Source organism: Sphaerodactylus townsendi, linkage group LG05 (genome assembly GCF_021028975.2).
Source record: "Sphaerodactylus townsendi isolate TG3544 linkage group LG05, MPM_Stown_v2.3, whole genome shotgun sequence".
Lineage (NCBI taxonomy): Eukaryota > Metazoa > Chordata > Lepidosauria > Squamata > Sphaerodactylidae > Sphaerodactylus > Sphaerodactylus townsendi.
The window spans coordinates 1,251,066-1,271,276 of NC_059429.1; the positions used below are offsets into that span (position 1 = coordinate 1,251,066).

Sequence of the window (20,211 nt, forward strand, 5' to 3'; positions counted from 1 at the left end):
GCCACTCTCACTTGCACATCCCTGCTTGAAAAAGAGATTTGGAAGTTCTCGGCTGTTAGCCATGAGGATCAAATAGAACTTCCGTATTCAGAGGCAGTTCACCTTGGAACCCAATGGCTGGAGGGGGTCAGCAAGGGGATCCTGCTGCCCTGCTTGTGAGCTTTCCAAAACCTTACGTCAGCCACTGTTTGGAATAGGGTGCTCTAGGAGCAGCAGTGGCGTAGGAGGTTAAGAGCTCGTGTATCTAATCTGGAGGAACCGGGTTTGATTCCCTGCTCTGCCGCCTGAGCTGTGGAGGCTTATCTGGGGAATTCAGATTAGCCTGTGCACTCCCACACACGCCAGCTGGGTGACCTTGGGCTAGTCACAGCTTCTCGGAGCTCTCTCAGCCCCACCTACCTCACAGGGTGTTTGTTGTGAAGGGGGAAGGACAAGGAGATTGTCAGCCCCTTTGAGTCTCCTACAGGAGAGAAAGGGGGGATATAAATCCAAACTCTTCTTCTTCTTCTTCTAGAGAAGATGGACCCACTCCCTGATCTAGCAGAGCTCTTCTTAGGTTCTCAACCTTGGGGTTATCTCGCACGGTGCTTGTTTCCTGAGACACCTGTGGTTCAAAAGGCAACATGTGGAAGAAAAATACACCAATGCTGAATCAGTTACACAAAACTGAGCAGTGAACGAATTTTATTTAATAAAATGCACAAAGTCCAGGTTTCAATCCCCAGTTAGTAGGATTCCCCCAGTACTGGGAAAGACCGTTCTCCGCTGGAGACCGCGCAGAGCAGCCATGAGGCCAGATGGGGCCGAGGGTCTAACTTTACTGAAGTCAGCTGCACGGATGGCAGAGAAAGGATGTGAATGAAAGAGTTCCATCTTGTGACTCCCTCGTCTTGGCAAAACATGGTAATTCTTCTCTGAGAAAGATCCTCACAAGCTGAGCAGCCTTCTTAGCCCTGCCTAAATGCTGTTTTCCCTGCTTAAAACCTGAAGGGTGGTGCTAAGAATCTGGCACGCTGACTCCTAATTTTAAAACGCAGGACTTCAAACAGAAAAAAAAAGTTTCTAACCCTGGCTGAGGGGCAGGAAAAGGAGCAAGAGGTATTCCTGCAGGTTAGCCCTGTATATTTCTGGGCCTTTAGCAGCTATTGCTTAAAAAGGAAGCTTCCACATCTACCTGGGGATACTTATTTAATTAGATACTTATTTAATTAATTAATTACCTGGGGATACTTATTTAATTAGAACACATATGGCAGGGGGAGAGACCCTTCCCGCCTCCAATAGCAGCCATTTTGTGGGTGGTTCTGCCTCATGTGGCAGCCGTTTTGTAGTTATGCCCACCACCTAAGTCAGAATTCACAGGCTTAAAACAGTTGGGGACCCCCCATTATCTGACTTGAAACTGACAGAGACATTTGGTCTCACCAGTGAGAAAAAGATGCTCTGGATCCTTGGGAGTCCTTCAAGGGGCCACCTAGTTTTTAAAGATCTCCCCGCTCAGAGGTCTACACCAGAGTTGAATCTTTTCCAGATCCAGCCAGCTTCCGGGATAAGACATTCCTCATTTCTTGCGTGACGCCATTCCACGGCTTCCCATGAGCTTGCAGAAGGCCAGACTCCGCCGACAGCGTCCGGTGCATCCTGGGGATGGGGAAGTTCTCCTTCTCAGGTGTCACCTTCGCAGGAGTCCCTGAGGAGGTGACATTGCTACTTGCTGGGGTGGTGAGGTGGGACTTTTGCTCCATGTACGGTGGGTACGAAAACTCGCGGTGAATCTCCGGCCTCGGCCTCGGGGTGGCCATGTTCTTGGCATTGTTGAGGTGAGCGACGGGTGCTTCGCTGCCGTGAGCTGAGTCGTTTTCATAGAGGGTGTTGGAGCCCTCCCCTTGACTGGGCCACGTGGCTCTGGAGGCCTGGATCAGCACGTGGGTCACCGTAATAAGCAGCACCAGAATGCCCGAGGACAGGATGCAGGCGCTGGTGATCCCAGTTTCGATCTCAAAGGAGACCAGCATGTATATGGAGAGTGCTAACAAGAAGAACAGACAGATAATAAGTCCTCAGGGGTGGGAGGGGATATGGTATTCTTGTGGCTTAATGGCGTAGGAGGTTAAGAGCTCTTGTATCTAATCTGGAGGAACCAGGTTTGATTCTCTGCTCTGCCGCCTGAGCTGTGGAGGCTTATCTGGGGAGTTCAGATTAGCCTGGGCACTCCCACACACGCCAGCTGGGTGACCTTGGGCTAGTCACAGTTCTTCAGAGCTCTCTCAGCCCACCTACCTCACAGGGTGTTTATTGTGAGGGGGGAAGGGCAAGGAGATTGTCAGCCCCTTTGAGTCTCCTACAGGAGAGAAAGAGGGGATATAAATCCAAACTCGTCTTCTTCTTCAGTAGCTTTTTAAATGGGCTTGGGCACATTTAAAGAGGGATACATCCACCACCAATAATTAAATTATGTATAATTTAATACATCCACCACCAAGCCCTGTGGTGCAGAATGGTAAACTGAAGTCAAAGGTCTGATCGTGACCTGAGTTTCAGGTAGCCACAGGGGCGTAGCTGCCGGGGCAAGTGGGGCGTCTTGCCCCACTTAGTATAGTGCTTATGTAACCCCCATGCTCAGAATGGGTTGACCCAGTAAGGGGTGGAGACTCAGAGCAGCACGAGGCAGCAGAGCTCATGTAGTTCGAGGAGACAAGGCTACCAGACTCGGACCTTGATTTCTATAAGCCCTTAACACCTTGTTAAGGGTTTCTTTTTGTGGTTGTAATGGGTGAGAGTTCTCCTGGAAACCTTCATCATGTTGAAGCCTGTTCATCAAGCCCTTGGAGTCTTCAGGAGCCAACCCACTTGCAAAGAAGAAATGGACTTGGCAGTATCAGTAGACTGTAAATATAAGGACGTGAAATTGCAACCTGAACAGGACCTTGAAATGTGATGTTAAATGTTATGTGTTAAGAAAGTAAACCATTTTGTTTTTAAAATTTGTTGTTGCAAACTCATTCCACGTTCTGCCCCACAGAACCCACAGATAGAGGTTACACTTAGGTATACTATAGTAAAGGAGTCTAGTGCTTAGGTAGAGGGACGTAATTGTACCACTCCATTCTGCATTGGTCAGGCCTCACCTGGAATCCTGTGTCCAATTCTGGGCACCACAATTCCAGAGGACCACTGACAAGCTGAAGCATGTGCAGAGGAGGGCAACCAAAATGGTGGAAGGTCTGGAGCCCCTGCTGCCCGACGAGGGGAGAGGCTGAGGGAGGTGGGGACGTTTAGTCAGGAGAAGAGAAGGTTAAGGGGGGACAGGATGGCCATGAGAGCAAGCTGGTTTTCCGCGGCTCCAGAGACTGGGACCAGGAGTCATGGGTTCAAGGGGCAGGAAAAGAGATTCCACCTAAACATCTGGGAAAACTTCCTGACAGCAAGGGCTGCTCGACAGTGGGATTCACTGCCTCAGAGTGTGGTGGGGTCTCCTTCTTTGGAGGTTTTTCAACAGAGACTGGATCAGCATATGTCGGGAGTGCTTTGATTGTGTGTTCCTGCACGGCAGGGGGTTGGACTTGATGGCCCTTGGGATCTCTTCCAACTCTATGATTCCATGCCTGGGGAAGGCAATGGAAACCCCCCTCCCCCTAAACAAAGTCTGCCCCATATGTCCCAGTTCGGCCTCTGCATTCTGCAGAGGCAAATTTATTGGTGGTCCCCAGCCCCTCAATGATGCAGCTGGCCTCTACCCAGGCCGGGGCTTTCTTGGCTCTGGCCCCTGCCTGGTGGAACACTCTTCCTCCAGCTGTTAGGGCCCTGTGGGACCTTGGTGAGTTCCGCAGGGCCTGCAAAACTGAGCTGTTCCACCAAGCCTTTGGGGAGGCTGGCCGCAGATTGCCCCTCCCCCTCGATGGCCCATGTACCACCTGGTTTCCATCTGTGGCGATCTGCTGATCCCCTCCCATGGGGGCAGGAGGTAGGGAGTTTGGGGTTCGGACCCCATCCTAAATATGGTTCATCTGAGTTATGCTGCTGCTACTGTTTTAATGGATTTTAATGCACTTTTGATTTATATTGTTTTATTATGTTTTATCACTACTTGTTGTTGGTTTTATTGTACACTGCCCTGAGCCCTTTGGGGGTAGGGTGGTCTATTAAATGATGATGATGATGATGATGATGATGATGATGATGATGATGATGATGTCATGATGCGACATCACCCCATAGTTTGGCTATCAGTAATGACCCAGTGCTTGTAAAGCCTTTTTCTTTTTACAACCATCAGTGGTTATTATGGGATAGCAACTAAACAATGAAAAACCTTTTGAAAACTCAACCAGAAAAGTACATGTAGCTGGAAACTATACAATCTATAACAAAATAATTATATTGATTATATGGCTGGTTTTCTAAAAACGCAGGGTCTGAAATATAGATGTATAAAAAATTCAATACAAAACTGTTACGAAGACCTCAAAGTTGATGATACATTGTAAATGACCAATATAGAACCACATCTGTTTTGGTCTATTGGGCCTTCCTCAGTGGTCATAAACACAAAATAGGATTATTAAAGATGCATCCAGAAATTTACCTTATAAGGTATTTTTATCCGAATAGGAGAGGGGAGGGGGAAAGGGAGCCTAATTAATATGACCAATATTATCACTATAACAATTTGTTTAAAAAAACATGGAAACGGGTTCACACAAAAATCTAGATGACAAAACAGATCCATAACTAAATTATACTGTAGATCATGAGGGCCTCCTCTGAGGAACGCCAGAGAAATCAATCCATAGATTCCCCATCTGGCTTGACCTTTGAGAAAATATTCCAGTTTGGCTATCAGGTGAAATGGTTGGCTCTGTCAGGAAAAGGAAAACCCAACTTGCCTGCGAGGTAGGCTGAGACTCCGCAGCAGAACAGACCGACAGCCATGTGGCGAACCTTCCGTGTGTCCAGCAGGAACCAGTCTGCCCTGGGGGACAGAAGAGGGACAAGGGTCATCGGTTTCTGTTTTTGTCACTAAATTTAGTCAGCCATGGTTTGGATACTTTGGGGGGTTGGCAGAGATGCTTTTGTGCACATGTCCAAACCTGCCTTGCTGTGATATTTAGAAGTGATTGCAGGAAATCCTGGCTGGTTGGGAAAATCTGGTTCATCACATTATTGCCGGGACGGGGGACGGGGGAGAACCCTACAACCATCATTGCCATATTCCAGGCCCTCGTTCCCCAGGCAGCCATTTCCCCTGCCATGAGATAACTTTTAAAAAACTGACCATCCACACATTGCAATAGCAGTGTAGCAATCTAGTCCAGCCTCATTAATTTTTTCAAAATGAGATTTCTATCCTCTTTCCTTTTCCCGACATCTCTAGTAGCCTCTATTCCTTTTCCCCTTATACCTCCGCAACAAAAAGAGATAACTTCTAGCAAATTCTTAGAACCTGATACATAAAAATTATTTACTATTATTTTGTCAAGATCCTGTGAAAACCTATTGACATGCCAGTTTTCCCTGGCTCTTGCCATGAAACTTTGGAGTGGACCGGGAGAAAGTGGACCAGGGGAAACCCCTGGCTTGCTTTCCGTTTGCTCTGGGTGTGAAATAACTTCTCTTCCATTCTCTCCCCAGGATTCACCTGCTTTATCTCTGCTACGGCCTTGAAGACTCTTTCACTTGGAAATCCTGCTGGTTATTTCACTCCGCTGGTGTCGGGATTACAATTCCCAGCAATCACCAACTCCCGAGCTGGGGAGCTACGGCAAGACAAAACTGTGTAGCTGCGTCAGAACCACTGAGAGGCCAGGAACTGGGGGGAGGGGAAAAGCTGATTGGTTGCTGCCTGTTTTTGTAAATAGAATAAATACTGGAACTGAGGGCAAGAATCCTCAGTTCCAGCACCCTATAGCAGTGGTGGTGAACCTTTGGCACTCCAGATGTTATGGACTACAATTGGCCATGCTGGCAGGGGCTGATGGGAATTGTAGTCCATAACATCTGGAGTATAAAATTCGCACCACAACCTAACAAGAACTGCACCCAAATCAATAAAATTCTTCTTTTTACGTTGACTTTGTCTGAGTGGTGTTCAGCCTGACAGCTGGGATGCAGCGGTGTAGCTCCAAGGAAGCGGGGGGGGGGGGATGCACAACACACCAGGCGTGCCCCTGTGGGGGTGTGGCGGGGGCGTTCCGGGGCGGGGACACACCAGTGCCCCGGGTGCTTTCCCCCCTTGCTACGCCTCTGCTGGTATCCCAAGGGAGGAGGGTTAGAGGAGGAGGGATATTAACCCTGAAACGCTGTCCTGAAAGTTAGTTCCAGCAAGGAATTGCTGAGGACTGCATGCTGTTGATCCTGTTCAATAAACCAATTTCTGCACCCAAGAGTCTAATTATTGCAGGGAGGTTGACAGAACCTGATGTATTTACATCACTTATTACCCAATTTTTTCCAGAGGGGGGACCCAAAGCATCTTATGCCATTCTCCTCTCATTTTATCTGCCCACACACCAAAAAAATCCAGAAATGGTGACGTGAAAGACCCCCTCCTGAAACCTGGGAGAGCTGCTGCCAATCTTGAGCAGACAACACTGATGTTGATGGACCGAGGCTCTGATTCAGTATAAGGGACCTGTGTTCATGTGGACCTGGGTCTGCCAGATCCTAGTCTGACACGAAGTGTCATGAGCCAGTCCCTAAATACTGAGCCCCCTGCTGCGGAGCCTGAAGGCACAGTGCAGCCGGAGCCGGCTCATCGTGAGTGTTGGTTGTCTCTCTAGTGCAGGCAGCAGAGCCAGCTCCAAGCCCTTCCCTGCAAACCGAGGCAGAGCCTGATGCCGTGCAGCTGGGAGAGCCATCAGGAATCTCGGAGGGGCGGAGTAAAGAGGCAGCTGCTCAAACAAGGCAGAGACAAAGACCACAGTTACAGGCTAGGAGGAGAAGCGCTCGCACTGCTGCCAGGTGTGGGGCAGGAGGCTCTGCAAGATGGAGGCATCTGCAGCTGAGGAAAACTGAGCCCTTGCAGGATCCCAGCCTCAGTAGCCAGAACTCCCTCTATGAATGCTGCCTTGGGCTTGGCTTTTCCTCGGTGCAACCTGGTGAGGTCCCCCTGCCTGGTCTCCTGCCTGTGCCTTGACTTCGGACTGCTTTGACCACGCCTGTTGTGCCTGCCCTGACTCCCGACTGGTTGACCACGCCTCACCTGCTGCCCACCTTGACTCTGGTTTGCCCGGCCACACGCTAGCTCTTGCCCACCTGCAGCACACTAAGCCCTATACCACACTGGCTGTCAGTTTATTAGAACAATGCAAGCAAACAGCAGCTGCAGGGGACCGGGCCAAAGAAAATGTGGGTGAACCTGCCACGTGGAAACCTGGTGGTCATTGTTTTGGCAGCTGAAGCAGCGATACCCCAAAAGTCCATCCCTGCACGGGAAATACCTGTGATTTTTACAGTCAAAGCCATTCCTTATGAGCTTGCTGGTTCCATTCAGAGACACTTTGAGTTCTCCTTCTTCCTTGTATGAAATAAACCCCTCTTAGCCTTAGAGCCAGTAGACCAATAAGATTTTGGGGCATACACTTTCAAGAGTCAAAGCGCTCCTTTTGTCACATCCCAAAGCTCTCTTGGTCAGTGGGGTGTTGTGGAGTTTCTAGGCTGTATGGCCGTGTTCCAGTAGCATTTTCTCCTGACGTTTCATCTGCATCTCTGGCTGGCATCAAGTGGAGTATATATACCTGGGGAATGTCCAGGGTGGGAGAAAGAACCATTTGCCCTGGTTAACAAGTGTAAATGGTGCAGTTAGCAAGTGGAATCCACCCATTTTAGCATATGTAAGTGACAATTAAGCTGCATAACCAGTTAGTGAGGGCATCTGCACAGGGTTACTTTTGCTAAAATGGGAGGGTTCCACTCAACGCATGCAAACCACACTTGCTAATTGCACCCTTTACACTTGTTAACCAATGCAAACGGTTCTTTCTCCCACCCTGGACATTCCACAGGTATATATACTCCACTTGCTTTACCACCATCAGGTCCTCTGAAGATGCCAGCCCCAGATGCAGGTGAAACGTCAGGAGAAAATGCTACTGGAACACGGCCATACAACCCGGAAAACCCACAACACCCAATGATTCCAGCCATGAATGCGTTCAACAATACATCTCCTGGTCAGCTTTGACTCTCAAAAACTTAAATCTCGAAAATCTTGTTGATTTCTACGGTGGCACACAACTTGAACCCAGTTCTTCTATTGCAAACTGACCCACTACCCCCTGCAATCCGCCTGTGCCGTTGTGCCATTTCCGTGTTCTCTTGCCAATTTTTTCCTGTAGTAAAATACACATTTCCCAGATTTCTGCTTTCTTTACTTATTATACAAGGGGAGGTCCTTGAGAATGAAACTTGCTCTGAAAACAGAATACATACAAATTGTGGACCACTGAAAGGGAACTGATCGAGCGTCTGTTTGTTGAAAAAATAGGTCATGTTACCAAACTGCCATCCAGGCCCTCCTCCAGCTTTTCAAAGAAACAAATTCTGCATCTTAGTCAAATAACAGATGGGCAGGAGGCCTTGGGGAGGGCGGCAACGGGCCTCTGGATTTACCATGTTTTCAAAATTCATCTTTTCAAGGAGCCGCACAGAAACTTTTGGGAACGCGGCCTGATCTCCCCCCCCCCCCCCGCCCCCATTCATTCTCTGTGAGAAGGGGCTTTGTTTGGACACAAAGAGGGAGAGCGGGGGGCGGGGAGATTAAAATGGGCAAGAATAGACTTTGTTTGTAAAAGTCCAGAGCGTCTGAGGGGGAAATTAAAAAAGCCCAGAAAACCTGAAGCTTTAATTTGGTATGACAGCAACAGTGTGGGAAAGATGCCGAATGTGAGCTGCGGCCTTAATGAGCTCTCGCCCACCCCAGCCCCCCAACCTGCTAGATTTGAACGATGCTCAGTATGACAAATGTTTTAGATTAAAATACTCACAATGTCACAAAGGCAACCACCTGTGTGTGCGGCACTATGTCACTGCCTCCATGGAAATCTCCTGGCATTACAAATGGTCTCCAGTCTCCAGCGGTTGGTTTCCCTCAGGATCTCCATTGGCCCCTGACCACCAGCTTGGGATTTGGGGAAGGAGGAGGGAGGGCCAGATCCATGTTGGGAAACTTCTGGAGATTTAGGGATGGAGAGGGGGGGCAGAGACCTCAGTGGGGTTTGGAGCCACAGAGTTCACCCCCCCCCCCCCGGAATCTACTTTCTGTAGGGGAACTGATCTATTCTGGAGAAGAGCTGTCATTCTAGGGCACCCCCGGATCCCACCTGGCATCTCTCGTTCCTCCAGGGAGAATGGCTGCTTTGGGCGGTGGGCTCCATGATATTATACCCTATAGACATCTCTTGTACCTAAACTCTGCCCTTTCGAGGCTTCACCCCCAAATCTCCAGGAATTTCTCAACCCAAAGTTGGCAACCTAGGTCAATGTAGGAAGGTTTCTGTGGGCCCTGCTGTTTTTTTCATTCCAAACCTCAGTTCTTTTTCTAAAGTTAAGGTTCGAATGCAGTGGTGGTGAACCTTTGGCACTGCAGATGTTATGGACTACGATTCCCATCAGCCCCTGCCAGCATGGCCAATTGGCCATGCTGGCAGGGGCTGATGGGAATCGTAGTCCATAACATCTGCAGTGCCAAAGGTTTGCCACCACTGTTCTAGTTCTTGCTATATTCCTCATACACACCTTTAAGGATATCCGTAAGTTTTTCAGGGGCGGGCGCTTAAGCCTGTCTTAACCTATGTGGCATTCCAAAACCAGAATAAATTGTGCCTAGTGGTAGCCACATGCAGCAGATGTTATGCAAAATAAGGTAGCTTTGGAAATTTTGAGCCGTATCTTTCAGGATTCCGTTTTGCCTTGGAAGAGAATTTGATCCACTTGGGAACGGAATTATGATTTTGTGTGCGGGAGGAGGGAAGTGCAGAAAATTCATAATAAAGCAAGAAAAAAGTAGGATGTGAGAAGCTGATGTTCTGATTTGAATCATTTGGAGCCAATTTTCACTCTTTTTTTGGATTAAAAGCTAGAATACAAAATGCAAGAATGCTTTTTTAAAAAAAAAAAAACCTGCTGATGTTAGTGAACCTTCTGGTACCAGTTGAATCTTTCTTCCATTTTGGTAAATGGCTTATGAAGAGATTGAAGTCAGAGTCATCTTTAAGGTGGGGCAAGATCCGGACGTCTGTTGGGAAATACTTGGAGATTTTGTAGGAGGGGCCTGGGGAGGGGAAGCACCTCAGCAAAGTGCAAAGCGACACAGTTGGGCCTCCAAAGAAACCATTTTCTCCCAGGGGACTGATCTGTGTCACCTGGAGATCCACTGTAATAAGGGGAGCTCTCCAGGCCCCCCTACCTGTGCTCTCCTAGACTGACCACCCCAACTGCTTCTCGCAGTGATACTGCTGTGTGGGACACTGGAGGACCTAAGAGCATCCTTCCTAGACTGGTCCAAAATATCTCTGGTCTATTCCAGTGAGCAAATGGGCCAAGCAGGAAGGCAAACAGCTCTTGTGTTGCCTCCAATCACCATTTTTGTTTCAGAGTCGTATCACATCTAAAAACAGAGATTATGTCAGTTCTCAATGTTGATAGCTACTGTAACATTTAAATACTGATTTGATTTAGGTGGATTCCTTGTTCTGTTCTCTGAGCTGCTCGTAGCTCACTTCAGGTTGCTGTAGTCTCTTTTTATTGTATTCTTTAAATGTCCTCTTTGTTTTATAATTGAGGTGGTTCTTATTTTGAACATATTGAACTGAAAACCAGGAAACGTTTTAAGTAACATAACAAAAGCCAACAAGGCGGACAACATGTCCCTCCTTGTTTTTTCTATTCTGCCTTTTCTCTAAGGAGCTCAGGGCAATAGTTAGGATTGTCCCAGTGGTGGATCCACAAATTTTAATAACAGGTTCCGAGGGTGGTGGGATTCAAACAGTGGCGCCACCGCACACGTGCCCCTCCAGTCCCTATTGGGCAGGGAGGTTGCTTTAGTAACCCCTTCTTGGCACTCAGAAAAAATTAGCAACCACTTCTAGAGAAGTGGTGAGAACTGGTTGGATCCCACCTCTGGATTGTCCTCTTCCTGCTATCCTCACAACAATCTTGTGAGGTGGGTTACACAGAGAAAGAGGGGGGAAAGGGGGAGAAGGAAGCCCAAGATCATCCAGTTAACTTCTTCACTGAGTGGGGAACTTGAACCCAGGTCTTAGCCTTACATTCTAACCACTGTACCTCACTGGCTCTGGATGCAAATATGCTATGAAGCAAGTTGTGTTATGTCCCCCCTCACATCCAAATACATCTACACAGGATTATGGCATGAACTGTCCATTGCACAAACAGGCCAACTCTGACCTTGGGCGTTTTCAAGTCATGTCTCTGCATGTAATGGATGTCTTTCCTGTTAGGGACAAATGTGTTTGTGTTAATGATTTGTCAAAGTCATTCCGGCTGAAGCTGGACACCCAACCCAGAGAGCATCTGAAACGAAGCAAGGACAAAACGGACAACAGCTGGTTTTATAGAAGTCTGCAAAAGTCCTCCGCAGTCCACTTGGCCACTCCACAGGCCTGGCCGAGAGGAGAAAAGAGCAGAAGTTTTTCTGGCTGGTTATCTGGAGACAAACCCCACTCACCAGAGGCGAGTGGCTGTCTTCTAGGCGACAGGAGGGAAAGTCAGATTGCCAGGAAACAGTCATAATGTTATTACAATGAAAAGCTAAGCACATGAAGAACTGCAGGAGATCCCAAACTCAGTTCCATAATCTCTCAGGAGTTTGTGGTTGCTGATTTCTCCCATATTCTCCCCTTTATTCCCAACTGCATCAAAGAGGCTGTTGTGCCTCTAGGTGAGTGCTTGGCCCTCATCAGGCAATTTCCATGAGGGTTTTTTTTTTAAATTATTTTGGTTAATGGACAAAGTCATATTTCTCTGCATGCCTGAGGGATCCCTTAAGTCGCTAGACAGTACCACGTTGTATATGGTAAATTATAATAGTTCACTGCATTTTAGTTTTTGTAGTTCTGGGATCTGTTATTTGGGAGCAAAAAAAAACTTTACTAATCTTAGGTAATGTGTTTATTGTATTGTAAATTCCATAGAGCTAGAGTTGGGCACAGTTCGATTTGTTTTAGGTTTAGTTTATTGATATGATGCTGTATTTTTTAGATTAGTCACTAGACTAGTCCTGTTGTACTAACGTGGCTGTAGACTGGTTAAGGGTCATTGACTTAGGTAATTGTGTTTTCTGTAGCCTTAGGCTACAGAAGGGGGAAGACGCCATCTATGATTATCATGACTATGTATGTTGATTGTGTCTGCTGCTATGATTATTGTTGCCTTATAGCTTCTGATGTTGTTGTTGTTGTTATTATTTATTAGGTTTATAGACCACCCTCCACCGGAGGGCTCAGGGCGGTGAACAGCATATAAATAGAGCACATATATCAGATTAAAATTCATCAAATATCAATTAATACAGGCTCTAATAAATATAAACCCTACCCCATCAAAACGCAGCATTATTAAAATTAACACAAAAGATGGCACCTACTATTAATTCCCTCAAAAACCCAACGGGGAGGGGCGGTAGGATCCAGTTGATGTTCTTGTTGTTTATAATGCTATGTTTATTGATGTTTTGTTGCTTGATGTGTTTGCTACTATGCTGCTGTTGCCCACCGCCCTGAGCCCTTTGGGGGAGGGCGGTATACAAATCGAATAATACAATAAATTATCAGCATGAATCCAGACCAGGGACCCTTCTGCTGATAGGTATTGCAGGAAGAGCCGCTTAAGTTGAAAGAACACGCCTTACATTGGAGGAAGCCTTCCAAATTTCACTCACTGGCATAGCAAGGGAGAGGCCAATATTGTTCAAGACCTAAGCAAGAAGTGTCACAGGAAGACCCGCTGGGAGTCTCGAAGATACTTACAACTTCTTCCCTTCCCCTCCTCACACAGTCACCATGTAACCATGTGATAGTTAATCTTTTTTTGTCGATAAATTGATAGATTAATAAGATTAAAGATAAAAATTAAAGATTACACTTGATCTTAGTTTCAAACATTAAAGCGTGCGTGCTCAACAGAGAATCTGCAAAAGAGCCGCCCTCTGTAAGCAAGCAGGAAGCCAGCTGGTGGGTAATGCCTGCCTGCCTGCCCTGCTGCAAACACAGTGGCGGGCAATGATGCCAAACAGGCCCCAAAACAAAGACTTCCCAATTCTCTTGGAAGTTGCGGGAACCTGGCCAGGCATCATCGGCCTATGTGAGGTGGGTGGGCCTGAGAGAGTTCTGAGGAACTGTGTGACTGGTCCAACGTCACCTGGCAGGCTTCATGTGGGGAAACAAATCCAGTTCATCAGATTCGACCCTGCTGCTCATATGGAGGAGTGGGGAATCAAATCCATTTTCCCAGATTAGAGTCCACCGCTCTCTTAACCACTACACCACACTCGAAAATATAATACAGCTAGAAAAGGTGAACCCAACAGGACAAGAGGATGGCCTGACATAAAGATGCGTCAACTCAATACAAGAAGCCGCAGCAGTCAGTTTGCCAGGTTCTGAAGGTCATAAATGCACAGGGAGGCCATACGTTGGAAGAGACGTGACAGCACATAACACCCATACAAACAAGGAGGGGATGGGCTAGAAGTGTCCTCCTGTCACCTAACGACATGTTCCTCCAAACCAATTCATGCCTTTGCTCTTCCTTGGGAGGGATCTGAAGAAGTCCCTTCTCTGAATCACAACTGTGGAAATCCTCTTCCTGGCAGAGAGGTCCAACAACAGCTGTTGGCTGTGAGCCTCCATGTTAAGAGGCAGTGTACCTCACTAGCTGGGAGAAAATGCTAGGAGCAGATGTCGGTCTCTGTATCCTAGCTTTTAAGCCACGCAGGCTGGCCTCTGTGGATAGTAGCAGTAGCAGCAGCAGCAGCAGCAGCAGCAGCAGCAGAAGAAGAAGAAGAAGAAGAAGAAGAAGAAGAAGAAGAAGATGAAGAAGAAAAAGAAGAAGAAGGAGAAAAAGAAAAAGGAGAAGAAGAAAGAAAGAGAAGAGGGAGGGAGGAGGGAGGAGGAGGGAGGAGTTTGGTTGTATCCCCTGCTCCTGCAGGAGACTCAAAGGGGCTCACAATCTCCTTGCCCTTCCCCCTCTGGCAAACACCCTGTGAGGTGGGGTGGGAGCTGAGAGAAGCTGTGGCAGCCCAAGGTCACCCTAGCTGGCATGCGTGGGAGGCGCGCAGGCTAATCTGAATTCCCCAGATAAGCCTCCACAGCTCAGGCGGCAGAGCTGGGAATCAAACCCGGTTCCTCCAGATTAGAGTACACCTGCTCTTAACCACTACGCCACTGCTGCTAGAAGATGACTACCTAGGTTGACCATTGGCCTAGTTCAGTGAGTAGTTGTGGAGAGTGACTTTTAAAAACCCATTTAAAAAAAATAAATCTGATTTTTGAGCATAGCTCCAGGTCAGAGCAGAATGCCGGGGCCTACTCTAATGCAAAGGCAAACATTCACCTCTTAAATTTTTCCCTACTGCAATGTTTGAGAATTCTAATATTAAATGTAGCTTATAACCTCCTAGGGGTCCAGGACAAATCTCTTCTGACGTTGCTGCCTAAATTCAGTATGAAGAAGCACGGCTGGTCTGCAATTGTATCTGGCTTTTTAAAAAGCGATGGTTTTGTTTGTAGAAACAAGTTTGGGTGTCCCAGTTAGAATCTTCCAAGTCTGCATCAGACATATCTTTCTAATGTGGCCAGAATGTGTTCTCTGTGGCATCTGTGTACTCAGTGGAAAACATTTCTACGTAAATAAAAGTCAGACCCAGGCTCCACATAACTTACAGTAGTGGGGGTGGGAAGGTGGAATAAAAATAGGGTGCTGTATCCTAATTCAAGAACTTCAGAAATATGCAGCAGAGAAAGCTGTATAAAATGAAGGTGCCATTAAGCCTACAGGGACTTTTTGTTGCTGTTGTAGGGAAAAAATGCTCTTGAATTATTTTCTGGTGCCTGTTTTTCAGCAGTTTGTCAGAGTTCTAAAGGATTTTCCCCAAAATAAACGATGACGATAACAGTATTAACAGGATTGTAAAGATAATGAGTAATGCAATCAACTTCCACATCATGAAAGATGTTGCATCTGCACTATGAACTGTGAGGAATCCGTAATGCATGTCTTGAACAACAACCTTTATTAGGCATTTAAAATAGGCTCTATAGTGTTACCAGACCAGGGACGTAGGTATAGATTTTTTATGGGGGGGGAGGTTAGGAGGCCACACCCCACCCGCCCAGGGCATGTACGCCTCCCCCCCCGCCCTGGCCTGGCGCTTATAAAGCAGCTCTCCGAGGAGTCGGGGGGGATGGCAGGAGCTCCCTGCCCCTCCCCTCTGGGCTGAGGCATAGAGGGAAAATGGAGCCTGGTGCAAAATCTGAGTTTGGCACCCCCCCCCCGGGCAGCCGCTGTGATGCAGGAATCCACCCCAAAACAGCATCGCTTTCAATGGTGTTTAAACTAGATCCACCTTAAAGGGAGAATCTGGGGTCCCTAGTTAAACAACATTGAATGTGATGCTGTTTGGGGGTGGATTATCCCCCACCCTGAAACAGCATCACTTTCAATGTGGCGTAGTGGTTAAGAGCAGGTGCATTCTAATCTGGAGGAACCAGGTTTGATTCCCTGCTCTGCCACTTGAGCTGTGGAGGCTTATCTGGGGAATTCAGATTAGCCTGTGCACTCCCACACACGCCAGCTGGGTGACCTTGGGCTAGTCACAGCTTTTCGGAGCTCTCTCACCTCACAGGGTGTTTGTTGTGAGGGAGCAAGGGCAAGGGGATTGTAAGCCCCTTTGAGTCTCCTACAGGAGAGAAAGGGGGGATATAAATCCAAACTCTTCTTCTAAACTGAGGACCTCAGATTCTCCCTTTAAATCCATGCCAAAGGGGGTGGATTTAAAAGGAGAATCTGGAGAAATTTGGGGGGTGCCTGCTGTCAGGGGTGCAATGGTTAAGCTAGAAGCACCAAACTTTCAGGATATCTTTAGGAGTCTCTCCTAATGATACCACCCAGGTTTGGTGAAGTTTGGTTCAGGGGGTCCAAAGTTATGGACCCTCAAAGGTGTAGCCCCTATCTTCTATTAGTTCCCATTGGAAACAATGGGGGATGGGGGCACCCCCTTTGGGAGTCCATAGCTTTGGATTCCCCAGACCAAACTTCACAAAACCTGGGTGGTATCAATAAGAGCCTCTCCTGATAATGCATCACAGGTTTGGTGAAGTTTGGTTCAGGATGTACAAAGGTATGGACCCTCAAAGATGTAGCCTTCATCTTCTATTAGCTCCCATTGAAAACAATGGAGGATGGGGCACTCCCTTTGGAAGTCCATAGCTTTGGACCCCCTGGACCAAACTTCACAAAACCTGGGTGGTATCAATAAGAGACTCTCCTGATAATGCATCACAGGTTTGGTGAAGTTTGGTTCAGGAGGTCCAAAGTTATGGACCCTCAAAGGTGTAGTCCCCATCTTCTATTAGTTCCCATTGGAAACAATGGAGGATGGGGCACCCCCTTTGGGAGTCCATAACTTTGGACCCGGGTAGTATCATCAGGAGAGTCCCCCAAACAATCCCTGAAAGTTCGGTGCTGCTAGCCCAGTGGTGGCGAACCTATGGCACAGGTGCCAGAGGTGGCACTCAGAGCCCTCTCTGTGGGCACGTGCAGAGTGCCCCCCCATCCAGGTTGGCCTGGGCCACTGGGCTCGATTATTAGCATTAAACCTAAGACCTAGTTTTGGGGAAGCAGTGTAGGTAACCCTGTTAAACCCCACTGATTTTCATGTGAAGAAAATCCTTGTGAAGAAATCCTTTACCTGGGAGTAAGCTCAGTTGCTGGCAATGGGGTTTGCTTCTGAGTAAACCCTCCTAGGGTCATGATTCACCCATTGAAAGAGTTGCACGGTTGCTTCCAAGCAAAGCCACCGACTGCCACCAAGCTTACTCCCGAGTAACACACACCTCGGAGCGAATCATTTTTTCTAAACTAAAACCTTAGTATTCAGGTTAAATTTCCATGTTGGCACTTTGCGCTAATTAAGTGGGTTTTGGGTTGCAATTTGGGCACTCGGTCTCGAAAAGGTTCACCATCGCTGTGCTAGCCCAAACAATGCGCCCCCTGCAGGCCAAAAACCGAAAAAGCACTAAAACGTTTAAAAAACCCACAAACGGGTGGGCGGAGCTTCGGACCCACAAACACCCGAGAACCCCCCCTTACCTACGTGCATGTACCAGACATTTATGAAGTACAAATCAGGAGTACATTCAAAACGCAGACAGAAAGACTGTATATAGCAGCATACATTACTTTGAAAGTTCTGTCACTTGCAAAAGAAATTTTGCTACTTTTTCCAAGAGCACGACATCTGTGTTGTTTAACAGAAGCTCCACAACAGAACAGTCAGAGTCACTTTCAGATTCCTCTAGGGCCAGCCTAGGAGAGAAACTCCTAATGCCCACATATCTCGGACAGTCAAGAATAATGTGAGCAAGAGTCTCCACTTGTTTTTTACAGTGTGGACAAACCCGATCCTGGAGAGGGATGGATAAGTAACAACCCTTTGTAATGGCCGATGGGAAGGTATTGGATCTGGCATGTCTTGTACTGTTGCCCGCTGTATAGTCGAGATAGGGCAAAGATACTACTCCCTCTGCTTGTGGGCACTGATTGTGGGACATAGGTATAGATTTTTAATGGGGTGGGTTCGGGGGGCGAGGCCACACCCACACCGATCCTGGGGGTGTTGCCACGCTCCCCAAGCCCTGCCCCCGGCCTCAGTGCTTATAAAAGCAGCTCTCCAAGGCCAGGGATGGCAGACTCCCGCCCCACCCACCCCCCCTCACACTGGCTGGGTTCCCAGCCGGCAGTCCCTTCTGCCCTCCCCCCGGGGCAGAGGCAAAGCTAGGGAAAATGGAGCCCAATGCAAAATCTGAGTTTTGTGCCCCCCCCCCCCCGCCATGGGCAGCCGCTGTGATGCTGGAATCCACCCCCAAACAGCATCATTTTCAATGGTGTTTAAACTAGGGAGCCCAGATTCTCCTTTTAAATCCACCTTAAAGGGAGAATTTGGGGTCCCCAGTTTAAACAACATTGAAAGTGATGCTGTTTTGGGGTGGATTATCCCCCGCCCTGAAACAGCATCACTTTCAATGTTTAAACTGGGGTCCATGCCGAAGGGGGTGGATTTAAAAGGAGAATCTGGAGAAATTGGGGGGGGGGGTGCCTGCTGTCAGGGGTGCAATTGTTAAGCTAGCAGCACCAAACTTTCAGGGTATCTTTAGGAGACTCTCCTGATGATATCACCCAGGTTTGGTGAAGTTTGGTTCAGGCGGTCCAAAGGTATGGACCCTCAACAGTGTAGCCCCCATCTCCTATTAGCTCCCATTGGAAACAATGGGGATGGGTTACCCCCTTTGGGAATCCATAACTTTGGACCCCCTGAACCAAACCTCACCAAACTTGGGTGGTATCATCAGGAGAGTTTCCCCAAAAAACCCTAAAAGTTTGGTGCTGCTAGTGTAGAAACGGCGCCCCCTGCAGGCCAGAAACTGAAAATAACACTTTAAAAACACACAAAAAAACACAAATGGGGGGCAGAGCTTCGGATGGGGGGGTTAAAACCCAGGAATCCCCCTTATCTACGTCCTTGCAAAAGACTAGGTTTTTTTTTTACTGAACAACGAAGATTGGCATATCCTGGAGTCAATAGCCAAGTTTCTTTGCTACATTATTTCAATTCGTTCCAAATGTTTATAAACACCTTTTAACCTATGCTCTTATTTATAAGTGTATTATTTCCTTCTCAATCTGTTATTTTATCTGTGAGTTATTATACCATTAACGGTTATATACTACTACTAGAGTAATGCAATAATTTCTGGCTTCTGAGAGTCCACCTAGTTTGCCTAGAGAGTCCATCAAAGCAAGTCACTTCTCAGGAAGATGCCCAAGACCACCGGGAGACTCTTGGCCCAGCCTACCTCGCGAGGATGTTGTGAGCGTAAAAACGGGGCAGAACGTCTATATCCCTTGAAGGAGGTCTGGCGCGGTTAACTCTTTTCGATTCCAGGGAGGGGCATATCTAGCCTGGGTGGGATGGATAAGTAATCCCCCCCGCACGCACCCCCTAAATAAAACGCCTGGAAGCCGTTTTACCGCCCGCCCTCCTCCGACGGCGGCATGAGCCCCACCCCACCCCCAACCTTCGGGCGGGGGTCCGGGTACGCACCTGTCGGGCCCCAGGGCGCCCCCCGGCGCGGCGCATCGCTCGGCGGCGCAGTAGCCGTGCAGGAGGCTGAGCAGGAGGCCGCTGAGGCTGAGCACCAGGCAGAGCGCGCCCAGCCCCGCCGCCCCCGCCAGCAGCGCCCGCGACGCCCCCGCCGGCAGCCAGCCGCGCCCCCCGCCGGCCCCCCCGACGCCGACGCCCCCCTGCAGCTGGAAGAGGAGCAGCGCGCCCAGCAGCGCCAGCACCCCGCAGCCCGCGCCCAGCAGCAGCAGCAGCGGCAGCAGCGCGCCCAGCGCCCGAGGGCCGGACCCGGAGCAGCCCCCCGCGCCCCCCGGCCCCGCCATCGCCCGCCCGCCCGCCCGCCCGCCGACTGCGCTCCCCCGACAGGCACGCCGGGCTGGGCGGAGGGGAGGGAGGGACCACGCCCCCCCATGAAGGGAGACTGGGCGGGGCGGGGCGGGGCGGGGCGGGGCGGGTTGGCCGACGCGTTGGCCCCGATGCTGAGCAACAGCCTCACTTGGCGGCTTCCGCGGAGCTGGGGCGGGGGGGGGGGGGGGGGCCAACTTTTGGGGCAGTTGCAAAGGACGGACGGACGGCAGGAGGGGTGGTGGCCGGCCGGCCGGCGTGGCTGCGCTGCGCTGCGCTTCCTGAGCTGGCTGGCCCTGCCTGGTGGATCGGTGTGTGTGTGTGTGTCTGTGGCGCAGTGTGCGGCCGCTCCACTCCGTGGCTGAGCCGCTCCACTCTGCGCCAGGAAGAAGAAGAAGAGGAGGAGGAGGAGGAGGAGTTTGGATTTATATCCCCCCGTTTCTCTCCTGCAAGGAGACTCGAAGGGGCTGACAATCTCGTTGCCCTTCCCCCCTCACAACAAACCCCCT

At 49.0% G+C, this 20,211-nt stretch overlaps 1 protein-coding gene across 2 annotated transcripts in view; it reads right to left on the reverse strand.

Moving 5' to 3' along the window:
• The window catches only part of NCAN (neurocan), a 308,547-nt gene that overhangs the window by 218,554 nt on the left and 69,782 nt on the right, over positions 1-20,211 (reverse strand). The window lies entirely within an intron of this gene.